Source organism: Lolium rigidum, chromosome 1 (assembly GCF_022539505.1).
Source record: "Lolium rigidum isolate FL_2022 chromosome 1, APGP_CSIRO_Lrig_0.1, whole genome shotgun sequence".
NCBI lineage: Eukaryota > Viridiplantae > Streptophyta > Magnoliopsida > Poales > Poaceae > Lolium > Lolium rigidum.
Window position 1 is genome coordinate 53,944,408 of NC_061508.1, and position 15,220 is coordinate 53,959,627.

Sequence of the window (15,220 nt, forward strand, 5' to 3'; positions counted from 1 at the left end):
AGCGGCGGCTGCCACCATGTTCCTGTGCAAGTTAGGTTTGAGATTTGTTTTCTCAGTCTAGGATTAGTTTGTTTTAATCTGATGAAGATTCAGATCTGAAGAATGCTTTTGTGGTGGATATTTTTGGTTCTGTGCTCATCTATTCCGTTTAATGCACTCCAATCCAATCCCGTACAATAGCAAGATTTGAGAAATCCAATCTGTACAAGCCTGTATTTTTTCTTGATCTCATTCTGTGTTAGATTTGTACATATTTTCGTTCTTTTCTTGATCTCATTCTGTCTGTTCTGGTGTGTTTGATTTCTTTTAATTCTCTCTCAAGGCCGTATCGCGTGTTCCTTTTGGTTTTCGCTTGGTCGTGCTCGGTTTGTACACCCTCTCTCCCCTCTACTCCGGCCGACAGAGCTGCCGGAGAGAGAGAGGAGAGGGGCCGGAGAGTAGGCGGAGACTCTCAATGGGTAGAGGAGAGAGAGAGGTGAGAGAGAAATATCAAAATTTCGCACAACCTCTTCAGATGAGTGTACTACAAATGAGTGCGTATGAAACGTGGCCTTTTTTAAAATCACACACGGATGCATGCACGAACTCTTGGTAGCTGACGATGTTCATGTGTATCTCAAGTGCTGGTACGTATATGTGCATGCATGTGCGGTGATTATTAGCCTTAGGCGCGAGACCAAGTATTCAGACTTAGGCGTCAATGGAGATTTTGGTCGGTAGCATGCAACGTCCCTGAGTAGGCCCAAATGGTTTTTGGTTTTGGGGCGACCTTACTTACATCGGAACCGTCGAGGCGTCGATGGATCAACCGTCGACCTTACTCAGTCATCTTAGAACCCACGCATCCATTTTCGACCCGCGACTAGTAAAAAATGCTCAGGAAAAAAATGCCAACGCTTCCCCTAGCTCCAGACCCTCAAAATCAGCCTGCAAGGGTCGACTTTTCCTTGCTTACCACTCAAGGATATCTTTGGCCCATAACACGGACTACCGAATCGAGTGATTCTTTTTTGCATTCATAAATTAAACAGGATTTACATATATGTGAAAATTTTCACAAAAATATAAGGAGAGGAGCACCTGAGAGACTGGAGGCTTTGACGACGACCGCGGGAATTGTCGCGTCCTTGCATTTGACCCCGCCTTACTTTTGCTAGCCCTTATTCTCGGGCCGGTGAATACACGTGTTATGCGTGATGCCGTCCTCTCATATGCATTGTGATCATCTCGCTCGCCTTGGAAAGCTCGAGCCGTGGCGACACTAGCTCCCGGACATCACTAGAAGCTATAGCTTCCCTAGAGGTTCCTTGGTTTGGGTGGCATTTCATGCCTACCATTTCATGTGCAATATAGGCCATTGGGACACATGTAGGCTCTTGCTTCACCTGCTCTTCAAAAAATGGAGCCACCCTCATAGCTTTCCAACCCCGTCGGACTAGCCCTAATAGCCCGTACACAAAAATTATGGCACAAGTGAGCGACCGGTGCGACCTTCGGCTTGAAAGTTAAAGTTGCCCATGAATGGCCCATGTATAGAGCATGTGTGATGCGGACCATGCTGGGACTAAGTGGGAGACGAGCCATGACAACTTATTGGCCTCGGAGAGCTGCCATGAAGATAACAACGTCGCGAAGTTTGAGTGAGAAAATGTGGGGTCTCAAAGTTTGGACATAAGGGCAGCCTGAGGGGCGTGATGTGGCCTCTAGGGCTAGGGCGGGAGTACGCGTGAAAGATGCCTCGTTATGCGCCCTAGTGTAGTCTCCCGCGTTGGCCTCGATATGGGAGGGAATGCCCGTGCAAGAAATAAACTAACTAGACGCAACAAGAAACAACTACAACACCAAAGTTCCACTACAAAAAGAGGAAACAAAGATTGAAAGATTGAAGCTCTATTTCTTGTCCTTCACAAACGTAAGAAACAATCAAGTTGAAGAACAACACTCCCATGCCCTAAGCATTAGCACTTCAAATTAGAAAGCAATATGGGTATATAAGGATGGAGTAACGAGAAATATCACACCCAGAATCAAAAACTTTTGAAATAAAGCTAGGGATAGACATTGCATGTTAGGAAAATATAAAAAGATAAAAACTTGACGACACTACACCGGGTCCACCATCCACTTCATCAGCATGACCGGTGCATGTTCCGGGCTGCATCGGCCTCCCTCATCAAGGACACCATACTCCGCCAACCCCATCAACATGACCGCCTGTTCTCAAGGAGGGTGCCCTCGCACCGGCTCTCCCGTCACCCCATCGACACACAGTCAGATGAGCTAAGGGTGAGGCTTGTTCGAGGCGAGGCACGTGGGGGCCTAGCGCCGAGCGAAGAATTTTAATCTGCAATGTAAGCCTAGCTTCAATCTAGTAGTAACAAATATACTTTGTTTTGTTCTATTTCATGCATGTTTAGCTGTCTTGGAAACTACGACTAGCTAGTAGCAAATACTATACTCCCTCCGTTCACAATTACTTTACGTTTCTAGGTTTTGTCAAAGTCAAATTTATGAACTTTAACCAAAAATTTACGAAAATATATTGATATCTACAATATTACATATATTGTACTAGAACCGTCATAAAGTATCATAGATATTTGGTACTATGGATATCAATATTTTTGGTTATATTCGTGATCAAATGCAAAGTTTGATTTTACAAAACCTAAAACGCAAAGTAAATAAAAAGGGAAGGAGTATATGTGATGGCTCCTTGTTTTTTCGAGCAGTATATTGTACTACCATTGTATTGTTCCTAGCATGCTGATGACGTCCAAAACGAGCCGGAGACATTAAACGAGGCGTGCGCATGCATCGGCCATGATTGTGCAGCGATTAAACTAGGGGTGGACTAACGAGCTGCTCGGATCGTTAAGGCTCGGCTCGTTAAGCTCGTGATCGTTAAGGCCCAAATCGTTAAGCTCGTTAAGAATAACGAGCTGAAATCATTGTTCGGCTCGACTCGTTATGTTCTTACGAGCGCTCGCGAGCAGCTCGTTAAGGATCGTTAAGGAGACAATGTAAAGCAAACATGTGTGCATTGCCTGGTGAGAAAGAGTGCAAGCATAGGTTTTTAGATCCTACTGTAGGAGTTTCAAGCATGGTTAAAGTGCACTATTTTGCTTGGCCCCTTCCTGCTAAATATTTGAGATAACTAAAGTGACTCGCTGTCAAAACTGGTGAAGCCTAGCTTGTTACCGATCTTAACGAGTAGCTCATGAACATAGTCGGCTCGATTGTTTAGCTCGTTAACCTTAACGAGCAAAAACTACTGCTCAGCTCGGCTCGTTAACGAAACGAGTCGATCTCAAACGAGTCGACCATACGAGCACTCATTTAACTCGTCGAGCTTCGAGCTTTTTTTCCAGCCCTAGATTAAACTGAGGAGACGCGAATTAGCCTGCTAGGAATCGAGGCGTCCGGCTGCCCTCTTAATTAGCCTGCTGCTAATAATGCGATTTGGAGATAATCCGCCGATCTCCCTTCCTCTGGTCGGCGCGACCTGGAGGAGTAGTCCTGAAGCCGCCCAAGTACCCAACCCGGAGCTCGCCGGCCGGCAGCAGCCGTGCCGCCTCTACCGCCCCTCTAATCAAGCCTTCTCCTTGCGTAGAACCCTGCAGGCCGCCGTCGAATGCCGCTCCAGCCCGGCCTCTCCTGCTCCCCGACCTGCCAGGAGGAGGACACCGACCGGTTCCTGCAGATGCGCGGCTCTCCGGCGACGACGCCGGTCAGCGCTTCCTCCTCCCTTCACCTCCCGGCCTCCCTTCTTTTCCCGCTAACGCTGCTGCTGCATCTTCCCTCTTTGCAGCTCGTGAACGACGGTGGCACAGCCCGACCGAGCCGCATCAGCATCCTGGAAATGGAGCCAACGGCCAACCACCAGAACGCCAACCACCCCTACTCAACTCCGCCCGCTCCCCTCCGACGGGCCCACCGGTGAGACCTCGCATCATCCTCCGCCCTACCTCGTCGCGTGTTTATGCACTTCCCATGTTTGATTTTTTTTCATTTTCAGAACCAGCTATGCTTGTACATGGGAACTCAAGAACCTTTATTGCTATATATGCCTTCTAAATTCCATGTATCTCCCTTTATGCATGCAGTGACGCAAAGGGAATAGGTATTGAAGCTGTCCAAATACATGTCGACCAAGGCGGCGATGGGTGGAGGACTAACAACTTGCTCCATTCAGACGACTCCGGGGTCAAGAATTATATGGCTCATAGTAAGGTCAATTTTAATTCTTTGTTAGTCAGCATTAGTCTATTTATCAGCTGTGACGTAATTAGACAAACCCATTTTTTGTTTTCGAATATGTATGGCTTATAGATATCTACCTTGTAATGCTCAATTGTGCATAAACCTGAATGAATTGAGTTTGACATCCTATACCAACCATCAAGTTGATAATTTCTTATTTTATTTGATTGGTTTGATTAGTTGATGCGTGACATTTTACTTCTGCTTTTGGTAGAGTTGTAAATTATATCTGAGTTAGATTTGGACATGTGGGTGGGTATGGGTCGGGATTGGAAAAGTGAAGTCAATTTCCCGTCCATGCCTATTTTACTGGTTATTCATGTTCCATATTCATCCTGTCTTGAAGTTTGTAAGAAATACTCATCAAAAGGTTGAGATGGGTGTGTGTTTTTGTAACATATGGTTTTCTCTGAAACCCATGGATCACATTAACTTCCGCTAAGTCTCTATTGCTCTTTTGCTAATGATACAATATTGATGCCCTTTTCAGTTTACCATTCCTGTCAGCGTACATGATAAGTGTACTATTTTAGTTTCCCTCATTACAAGGCATGGTAGTGATCGCTTTTTGCTGGATGTCAGTCCAGTCGTGTATGTCGCCAATCAAGAGCAAGTTGAGATCCTACCAAAATCTCACGCTTCAAATAAAGAGGCCATGAGTGAAGAAACTGCTGAAGTTGCTAAAAAGAAAGTTAGTTCTTATCTTATTAGTCGAAAGACAGCTATATCATTTACACCTATTTTATTCACTATTGGACCGGCCTGAGGAATCTTTAGTACTATTGCGCTAAATTCAATAGTTGTGTGGAAAAATCATTTTGTGCCTCGATAAATTGTGGTTATATCTGCTGGGACCATACTTTCTTTTTATAGTTTTGGAATGTTATTTGCTTGATTAGACAATAGTACTATAAGCTACCTCTTGTGTTCTACATATTGGGGTGATAACCAATGAACACATAACTTTTCATATGTTTGCGCATACTGATAACCCTGATGTTGTTCTTCTGATAAAGTGATGAGAATATAGCTATACATGCATCTTATTTTCCTGTTCTAAATTTGCTGCAGGAACTGAGGAGCGCCGCTGCAGGTTGATTGTACAACCGGAAATTCAGTTGCTCAAGGGTTAGATATATCAGGTTGGCTATGAACCTGTTGTCTTAGTGAAGGTGTTTACCGTGTCTTGTAGTTTTCTAGTGGACTTGCTTGCCGATGTATAATAAGAGGCTTTACTATGTACTTTTGTGATTTGGGCTGTTGTACAAATGTTGGAGCTCATCTTTTTGATGTTTTACGAGATGATAGAGGGAGCTTTATTGCAGCTAGTAATAACAATGTAGACTATGATCTTGATAAAGCTAAGTACGGGGCACTAGCGGCAAGATATGGGATCTACTTAGCTAATCATAGGCTACAATAGATTGATTATTCAATCTGATTGTTTGGAGATTATTAACTCATTTAACGAGGGAGGTTTTCACGGCGTTGGCAGCTGCACCGATCCTTTAAGATATTTGCATCCATGGAACATCTTTTTCTAGAGGGCGAGTATGATTATGTTCCTAGGAATGCTAATAGTGTAGCTCATGTTCTAGAAAAAAATATGAAGCTCAACCATGTGTACAGAGTGAGTAACCACATAGTTTTACTATCAATTTGTTAATTCATGATGTAAGTGTGCTTGATTAATAAAGTCTAAAGCTGAGTCCTGTTGTTTCCCCTAAATCAAAAGGCTAAAGCTCATTTTCCACTACTCTCTACTAAATGTTCAGTATACATAGTGTGGATTTTCTTGGTTATTCTTAGCGATACAGATTTTTTGCACCATAATCTCAATATGATGCTCTTTCTTATGGTGTTTGATTCTCTAGTATATTAAAGCTAAAATATCATGCATAATGACTTGTCCTAATCTGGTTCTCAATTCATAAATAAGTGGTTATTTGGTGGTTAAGTAGACATCCATGTTTTCGTTGTGTCGATTTGTGCTGCAATGGCGTCTCTAATTTACTACTAGTGGGCATGCTTAGATGACCATTTTTATCGAGGGACAAAAACATGTGTGAGTTTCTGAGCCTTGATTAGGAGTACTGATTAATGTTCTACACTAAATAATCTTACTCGATTGCCAGTACTACAATATATTCTTAATTGATCTTTTTTTTTCTTTCTAGTCATTGCTCTTTAGAACCTGCCTTCAGAGGCCCAACTAGAATGTTACAAGCTTTGAATTTTTTTCTCGCCTGCGTTTTGAAGTACATTCTGCTACACATTACATCTTATTTGGAGGCCACGACTGGGCTGTGTCGTTCCAGTGCACTTTTGTGACCTTAAACCTTTCCACTTCTTAAAGCCAAGGTGGTGGTGATGGTAAGGATGTGCGGCCAGCCCACTAGCAAGGCTTGCCGTGACCCTTTTGATTCGTCGTCTCGCACGATTCTGTCCTCTATCTCCTGCCATGGAGCGCTGCTTGCTCGGACGCTAGGTTTGGAAATATAGGCACAGGAATAGGGGGCAGTTGAGTTGCGCTGCCCTGACAAACATCAGCGATGTCGTAGCCATGGGGGCATGGAGCATGGACATGGGGCATTGGGGCGTCGGCTGGAGGTCCAGCACTTTACACTTCAGCAGCCAGGGAGCATCGCTAGCTGCAGTTTGCAGCCTGCCCACCGTATCTACCTTTTACCCATCTCTAATCTCTATGTCTAGCTAATTTTGTTTCTTTCCCCTATTTCTTAGTTAGCAATTCGATAGATATATGTGTTAATCTGCAGATTTTGTAACCAGAGCAAAAGTGTTGGGTAATAACTAGTAATTTCGACTGTAGCTTTATCATTAGGGGAAAAAAAGTGTTCTCTTGGCCCGCCCATTGTTTTCTTCCAAGCCCCGCCACTGCTTGTTGGAGTATGTATCTACGTGTAGAATCCACACAATTAGTTGTTGGGTTTTATCACCACAACCCAAATCACTAACTCACTAAAAAAATTGTTGCTTGTGTTTTATTATGAGCAAGTCTAATTGAAATGCCTCCCCTGTTTTTCTGAGGCCCTAGTGTCATGTATCTGCCTTTTGTTGCCTTCTGATAAATTTGGGTTTTTTCTGAGCTGGCCATTCGACGCAACTATTACTACACACAAGCTTAATTATTGTGGGATGGCTTTGTTCTCTATTTTTTCATTAAGTGGCATTTCTTTGTTTTGTTTGCCAACATAATTTCTTATTTGTCCTCTTTGTATTTCAGGCTTTTGGTGCCAAGGCTTCGTGGGGTCATGGAGGCCAAGGGGACCTCCAGCTAGAGGCAAATGGTCAGCTACATCATCAGGTTAGTCTCTACGTAGTGCCTTGATGCATTTTTATGTGGTTGTACATGTAGTGTAACTGTTCTGTTCCGCCTGTGAGTGTTTGTCTCAAATGTAGTTCGTAGATAGTTTTGATTGATTAGTGAACTCATAATTTGTCTCACATCTGGCGGTCTCTACAGAAGACGATTTTTCCGAGCGTTTCTCGTATTAACCTGGGATGCAAAAATTATGATTGATTTGATTTTGCTCATTTTCCTCTTCCTTTTCCACAGGCAGTCCATCGTCTTTTTCAGGGGGCGGCCAGCAGTTCAAGACTCGCCTCAACTCATGTTAGCATGACTGTTGGCTTCGATGTCCTCAAGCAACAGCCATAGGGAGGTGCTCTGGTGACTTGGCATTAACTACACGGTCCCGTCAAGTCCTAATTGTGTCCTGGGTCACTAGCATTGATTTCATTCGATACTCTCTGCCTGCGTATAGGTATTTTTCCTTCTGAACATATATGCGTATGTGCCTATGGCAGCGGTTTGATTTACATGGGAGTGTGTAGGAATATTTGTGGGATATGTGCTTATCATTTTCTTGGTTTATCACGAGACAGATGGTTGAATGTACTCATAGAAGATGACACCTCTTATGTGGGTCATCACATTTTCCTAGTTTCGTAGAGTTAATTTTTGTAATGTGGGCACATCTGGATCTGTTACCCCCTGCCATGCCAGTGGCCAGATTCTGATATGCAAGGAGGTCACTCACTCTTTAATTGATACAAATACAAATGATTTAGCTAAGATATTTCGTGCTGAATAAAATATTAGGAAAGTGTCAGTAAGTATATTATATTTCATAAAATTGTTTTGTTATCTTGCGTGACAGTTGATCAATTTGTTATCTTTCTATTGGAATGTACTTTTGTTGTAGTTCATCTAGTGCCAGATGTATTTTATGGTCCTATTTCTTAATACTGGAGTAGAGTTGCTTAGGTATATGCTAGTAGTATGTTTCATAATACGTATGTATATCCTGGCATGTTCATCCTGGAGAAGAGAACTTAAAATGTTGAGGATATCTCCCGTGTTTTTCGAAGTGCTATGTTCTAGAGTAAGTACACGTAGAGTTCCTTTTTGATGGAAGACCGATGGGGCCAACTTTTACATTAATACTTTTGATAGATGCGCTCTTTCTTAGTCTTGGATTCTGGTATGTGTAAATTCATACAGTAACTTATCATGATTCTTCTCATATTTGCATTATAAAAATAAACATTGACATACTTCATTACGATTTGCGGTGGCCCTCGACTCCTCAGGGATGCGCGCACCACTGGTGCTTAGATGGAGCCAGCCAAATTGAAGTGCGCCATCTTGTGACGCCTGCAAAGTCGAGTTCATCGGTAGGAGAGGGTGATTGTGGGCGCCAACGTTATGCTCCTCGACGTCAAAACCCTGGTACACCACTAGCCCACCTCCGGCCCGTGGCTTTTCCATGTTTGTCCTGTCAACTTGGTCTGGAAATTGAAAAGGGAGTGCTGCACTTTCAGGTGTACATAGGGATCAAAATCTTGTCTACTATTGCTCCCCCGGCAAGGATTTGATTGGGGCACAAAGTTTCAGAGTAAGGTTAGTCTGCCACTTCCAACATACAACGCACCTCCCGTTTGTCATCATATCTGCAGCTGTTTGTGATTTATAAATTGCTCATTCAAACTTGTAAAAATTCTATTCTTAGAGCGGCATGGCTCCAACATGAAGTGTGGTGGCCATCGGTGCCGGCCGCTCTGCAGGTCGGACCGACAGGGTCAGGTGAGAGAGGAAGACTGAGGATGGCACCGTCTCGCTCCTTAGCATCCTTGGCGTTGAAACCCAGGTACACCACACGCCCACCTCCAGCCTCCGGCTTTACCCCGTTTTCCCCCATTGACTTGGCACGGGAATTTGACGTGGGACTTCTGTTGCTTTAGGTGTTCAAAGGCATCAAATGGTGCCACATCTCGTCTACTAATGCTCCCAAGCAGCGATTTGACTGGAGCAACCAACTCGTTTTGGAGTAAGATTACTGGCAAGCCACTTCTATTATGTATGCTTGAACCTGCCTGTTTCTTTCGTTACTGTGCACATGTAGTTTGGCTTTCGAACGGGTAGCTTGTGTGGTTGATTATGTCATGAAATCTTCCTGCATTTGTAGGAAACTGTTATCTTGAGCGCCACTATGATTGAACATGACACACCATCGGTGCCGACCATTGTTTGTCTGGTGCTCACGTTGTCGGTCTGACCGCTATGGTCATGTCAGAGGAAGTGCTGGAACAAACCAGATCGCCGCCTCTGCCAGGTCGCTACGTCGATTGGAGCAGCCCCTCAGACGTGGCAGCTGAGGGTAACATCAGATTGCAGATGTAGCAATGCTTTCTTCCATTCCGTGTCATCTCCTTCTTGTCGTTTTTTGATTTGTATAGCACGTGTTGTATTTTGTTCTGCTTCATCTGCATTGCTTTTGCTGATGCTTATGGAAAGTAAACCATGTGGAGGAGATGGTGAGCTCCCGGTATTACTGTACTTTTTAGCATGCTAGAGGGTCAAGGATATTAGGAAGAAAATCCATTCGAACTACCCTTGTTTGGATAGTGCTAGCCCAGACAACACGTGCCAGTTATGAAAGTATCACTAGTATGCACACAAACCAAATTCAGAGCCTGAGAGCTCACACCGAATAAATATTTTATATTTGATAAATTCTTATTGGTTGCACAATTGCAGGTCATTTGTAAGCTACTAAGCATTGGTTAGGGATGAACGAACCATGATCTTCTTTGTTTAGTTGTGATTGTCTACTTTTTGTGGTGGTGTGGCTAATCATGCTTGCAAGTATAAATGGATGGGATACTACTTTTGTTTAAAGCTAGCCAGTACCGTCGTACCGTCAATTAGGATTGAATTGTTGCATGTGTGCGCTCGATCCCTAATTAAAGATTAGATTCTTCACATAGCAATGACAGTTTTTTTTACGCGAATCATCTGCCTTTATGCTAACTAAAAAAAAAGAACTTTCCTTCCGTTGGTTGCATGCTTAGCCACGAGTAAAGTTAATCACATTACTATTATTTAGTAGTACCTATTGTTTCTTCTATTGTTGTGGTTTGCCGTGCACCATCCTGCACAAGCTAAATTAAAACCTTGGTTCTTGTTGCTGTGAACTATTGCTATAGGATTACTTGTTTATCATGAGCTAGCTAGTTTCTTTACCACTAGCTATTTATTTGGTTCCAAGATTTATAAAGATGTTTTTGTATTTGATATCTTGTGCCTAGTTGTGCTTTGTTGTGCCTTATCTGTAGCTTTATTCTCTTTTCTGATATAAGGTGCCTATAATAAGATGATGGTTTAGGTTCAGATTTAGTGCATTCATGTTTCAATTAGCTTTGCTTTTGGACTTGCATTTAGTACTCCCTCCGATCCATATTACTTGATGCTAAAATGGTGTCTAGTTGTTTTCTTTTCTGGTGCTGCAGATCTCCAATTTTTTGGATTAAAAGCATAAAGTTTTCCTGATGTAACACACTCTGGAAACATTATGCTTGTAATCCAAAGAACATGCCTAGTGGATGAAAATTGCTCTTCCTTGTTTGTAAATATCATCATATGATGAGATAATGTCTGTTGTACACTTTTGGGTTAAACACCTAGGATTCTATGAGTGTTGTTAATTTTATTGTATATGTATCGCTTGCAGGATTTTTCTATCACTGGACTGTTGCGTTTGAGAGCATCTTTGTAGCTGTTAAGACAACTGTTTGGTGCGGTGGAGGCAATGTTTGGCCTCGGCTACAACCTCTCTGGTGAGCTCCTGGTTCACCATTTGATCTCCGTCTCCCATGTGCTCTATGATACTGCTGTTGTTTTTGTGCATTTGGTTTCTGTCGCTGTAGATGAACTGCAGTCAGCCTCGAGTCTGCAATTAGATCGAATGCAGAACATTTTTACCAATTAGAGTAGCGACACTATCGAGAATCACTTATCATCTGTGTTTTGTTGTAGGTTGGAATTTCTTGTAGCTTTTGCATACTTGCATCCATGAGTGCAAGGCAACAAAGTTGAACAATTTGGTAGCGATGTCAATGGCGAGATGGACAAGGGACATCTGGATTCGTTTTCTTTGTTGGTTGGATGGCATCCTAGCTAATTGCAGTGGTGAAGATGAAGCCAGGTGGGACACGGTGACTTCCTCCACTCGGAACGACTTTGGCGGCAAGAACGGCTACAACTCGTAGTAAGGTGCCTCATGGTGCCTTTTTTGTTGCGTGTTTGATGATTGCGTTGTTGCTTATCTTGAAAGGTGGAGTTATGCCTCTAAATTGATTGTTGCCTGACTTGGAAATCGTTTCATCAACTCCATCTTGAAAGATGGTTCTAGCTACTAGCTGTAGAACATGGTGAGAAAGAGTTGGTTGCACCATGAGGCACCTTGAAAGAACGTTTCATCAATTCCATCTTGAATGATGCTACACTTTATCGCAGCATACTGTTGTAGCTTGATTTGGTTGCAGTTGTAGGGTCATTAGTACTATACTGGTAAGATGCACGATAACTTCAGATTAGCTTGCCTATTTCTATGAATTTAACTTCAATAAGGATTATAGTTCAGGTTTAATCAACAATATTAACACACTGTACATTGATGGTGATATCAATATGCATATTGAGTTTTTGTTTGGACACGTTAGCATGTACTTGTTTGTCGACTGGATCATGTTTTTATTTGTTTCGCTTGCTGGCTTGTCAATTTTCTTATGAAATATGGATGGTATCTCTGCCTATGGGACTTGACTGAAAATCAACTTTAACTTATTTTGAACTTTATATTTAGTTTTTAGTGCAAATACTCTTTAGGTAGGACCATTAGAATTAAATGTGCTTGCCTTGGAATTGATAGCTTCAAATTTTAGTTAGCTCCATGTTAGCAAATGTACCAGGTCTACTTGAATACGATTTGATGTCATGCTTTTGGTCCTATTTCTTGGACTGCAAATAACATATGGTTCAGAACAACATGTCATGTGTCGTTGCTTATGGGAAGGTAGTTATGAATGTTTTTGTTTTATTGTTGTCCATGATAAATTGAATGCATGCCTATCAGTTATATAGTTTGTTGCGATGATTCAGTTGCCAATTGTAGCTCTATTTCTATTGTTTTCCGGGCTAGAATGTCTGCTTTGTGCGCATCTAGAGTGGACTGAAATATGATAACCTTACTTTGGCAGATCCTTGGGTGGAGGTGACCGAGGAGGCTTGCGACAAAGCAAAGGGTACGGTGATTTGATCTGGGCTGTTCCGGCTTCAGCAGTGCTGCAACCATTGGGCTCGCTGGCTGCATGGTGGTAGGCTCGGGTGGCCCTTGGCCTCCGGACTCAGCCACTCGGTATTGGCCACCGCCATGCCGCTGAACTGGGCGTGGACCGGCTGTAGGAGTTTACTGAAGCTACAAAGGAGCCAGGTGTTACTATTTTGGTTGCATAGTTTGATGGATCTTGTTGGTGAGATTTTGTCCACTTTTCAAAATTGTGTTGTCCGATGAATGAATCACTTATCCTCTGTGTTTTGTTGTAGGTTGCATCCATGAGTGCATCGCTAGAAAGTTGAGAAATTTGGTAGGGCTGCCTGTGGCGAGAGAGCATCTTTGTACATGTTAAGCTAGATGTTTGGTGCGTGGGAGGCAATGATTGGACTCGGTTACAACCTCTCTGGTGAGCTTTGATCTCCGTCTCGCATGTGCTTTGCGATACTGCTATGTTTAGTGTGCATTTGGTTTCCGTCGCTGTAGATGAACTGTAGTCAGTCTCCAGTCTGCAATTAGATCGAATTCAGAACTTTATGCCAATGTTGTTGCTGTTGGCATTACTGAATTGGGGGAGTTGTATTTGTGGCTGGCGTTGATTCGGAAGCATAATTGATAGCCTCAGAAAAAATATAAAAAATTGTGGATTTAGTTGTGCACTTGACAAAAATATATTGATATTTATCTTTTATTGCTGGGCATGATTTCATTTAGTAGAGCTGCCATTATATATACCCGTGCATCATGTCCTTTTTTTGGTTCAATTTTTTTTATCCAGTATTATATGCAAGAATATGATGTGTTATCATAGGAATCAACACATAATGATTATATGTACTATGTGGATGATATGTGCTATGTGTGTATTAGGAATCAACACAACATGATTTAATTAAGTGTTGGCTTGTAAAATTAGGATTGCTGTTGCTTATATGTGCTATGTGCATTCATTCATACCCTTGATTGCGTGTAGCTGCTGTGGCTGATGGAGGAGGGACGGCAAGCGGCATGGTCTTGGTCGCTGCCTCCACTTTGCTCCAGGAACCCACCAGCAGATGGCGACAGCGCCGATACGCAAGGAGGAGCTGGCTGGTTTACGCTGCTTCACTGACCTCATCGGTGGGGCCCTTGTGCACTTGGCAGCTGGCTGCCGTCGCTGGAGGTGTTGGTGGAGGCCGGCGGTATTGCGGCGGCGTTGACTTGCTGTGGTTTTGTTTTTGGAGAGCGGAACAACTTGATCAGAACCTAGGCTTGCTCCATGTGTGAGGTTATGCGTATGTGTGATGTATGTGATAGTAAGTGCTCCTGTTAGCTTGGTTATCGTCATCTAACAGGACCTGATGCTTATGTAATGTTCAATGTAATTTTTGATGCAAAGGAGATCATGGCAAATGGTTTGAACTTTTAATTAACAATGTATTTGTCTAGTTAAAGAAAAATCTTCAAATTTCGATGTCTTTTCATAGCTCAGCAGCAAGTTTGTATACGTGAGAAATCAATCTAGATGAGCTATCTACCTTAATTCGGGTCGATAGATCAGCTTGACCAGCACTCCAGGGAAGGGAAGGCTGGTTCCCAACCGTGAAACATGCAGGCGCAGTAGGCTGGGGATGATGGAAAATTTTGAAATAGATTTGCAGCTGGGCCGACGTCCCTCTTGCTTGGGTCTCCGGCGAGCGCTGATGATGTGGGAGGAGCCAGCATGCCTACTGTTTGTTTCAAATAAATATGGTATAGTGAAAAACAAAATAAAATTCTAGGACGTCTTGTTAAATCTGTGAATGGTCTGGTTCTGGGTTGGTTCCCGTGTGTGTTTGTAAAATCTAAACTGATCGGAGCCGCCGGGTTGTGGCGGTTCCCCTCCTACCCCGGGCTAGTCTAGTCCACATAAAAGTTGAAAATGAAAATTCAGGTGGGGATTCGTTCCCCCCCCCCCCCGGTGAACTTTCGAAAAAAAAATCTGTGAATGGTTCGTTAGACGGAGGAAGTACTAGTGTATGCCTGGTCTGCAGGTACGATACCATCCAAAGTGTGATATGATGAGATCTCTTCTCTCTGCGAAGCGAGCTGGATGTAGGGCAATGGATAAAAAATAGTCTAAAAACAGTTTGATGAGATGAAATCTCGGGCTCCTTGTTCATTTGCTTCTCCATGCCAACGTTTATAAATTAGGATTTTAAGTTTTTGCGGTGAAGCAAAGTGTATTTTTTGAGCCTATGGATCTTGTGACCTGGAGGTTAGAAATGTGTCCAGCTCTGGTTCGTACCAAAGTTGAGCTTATCTAATAGCACAGTGGAATCCATCTTGTACTACGTAAGAGC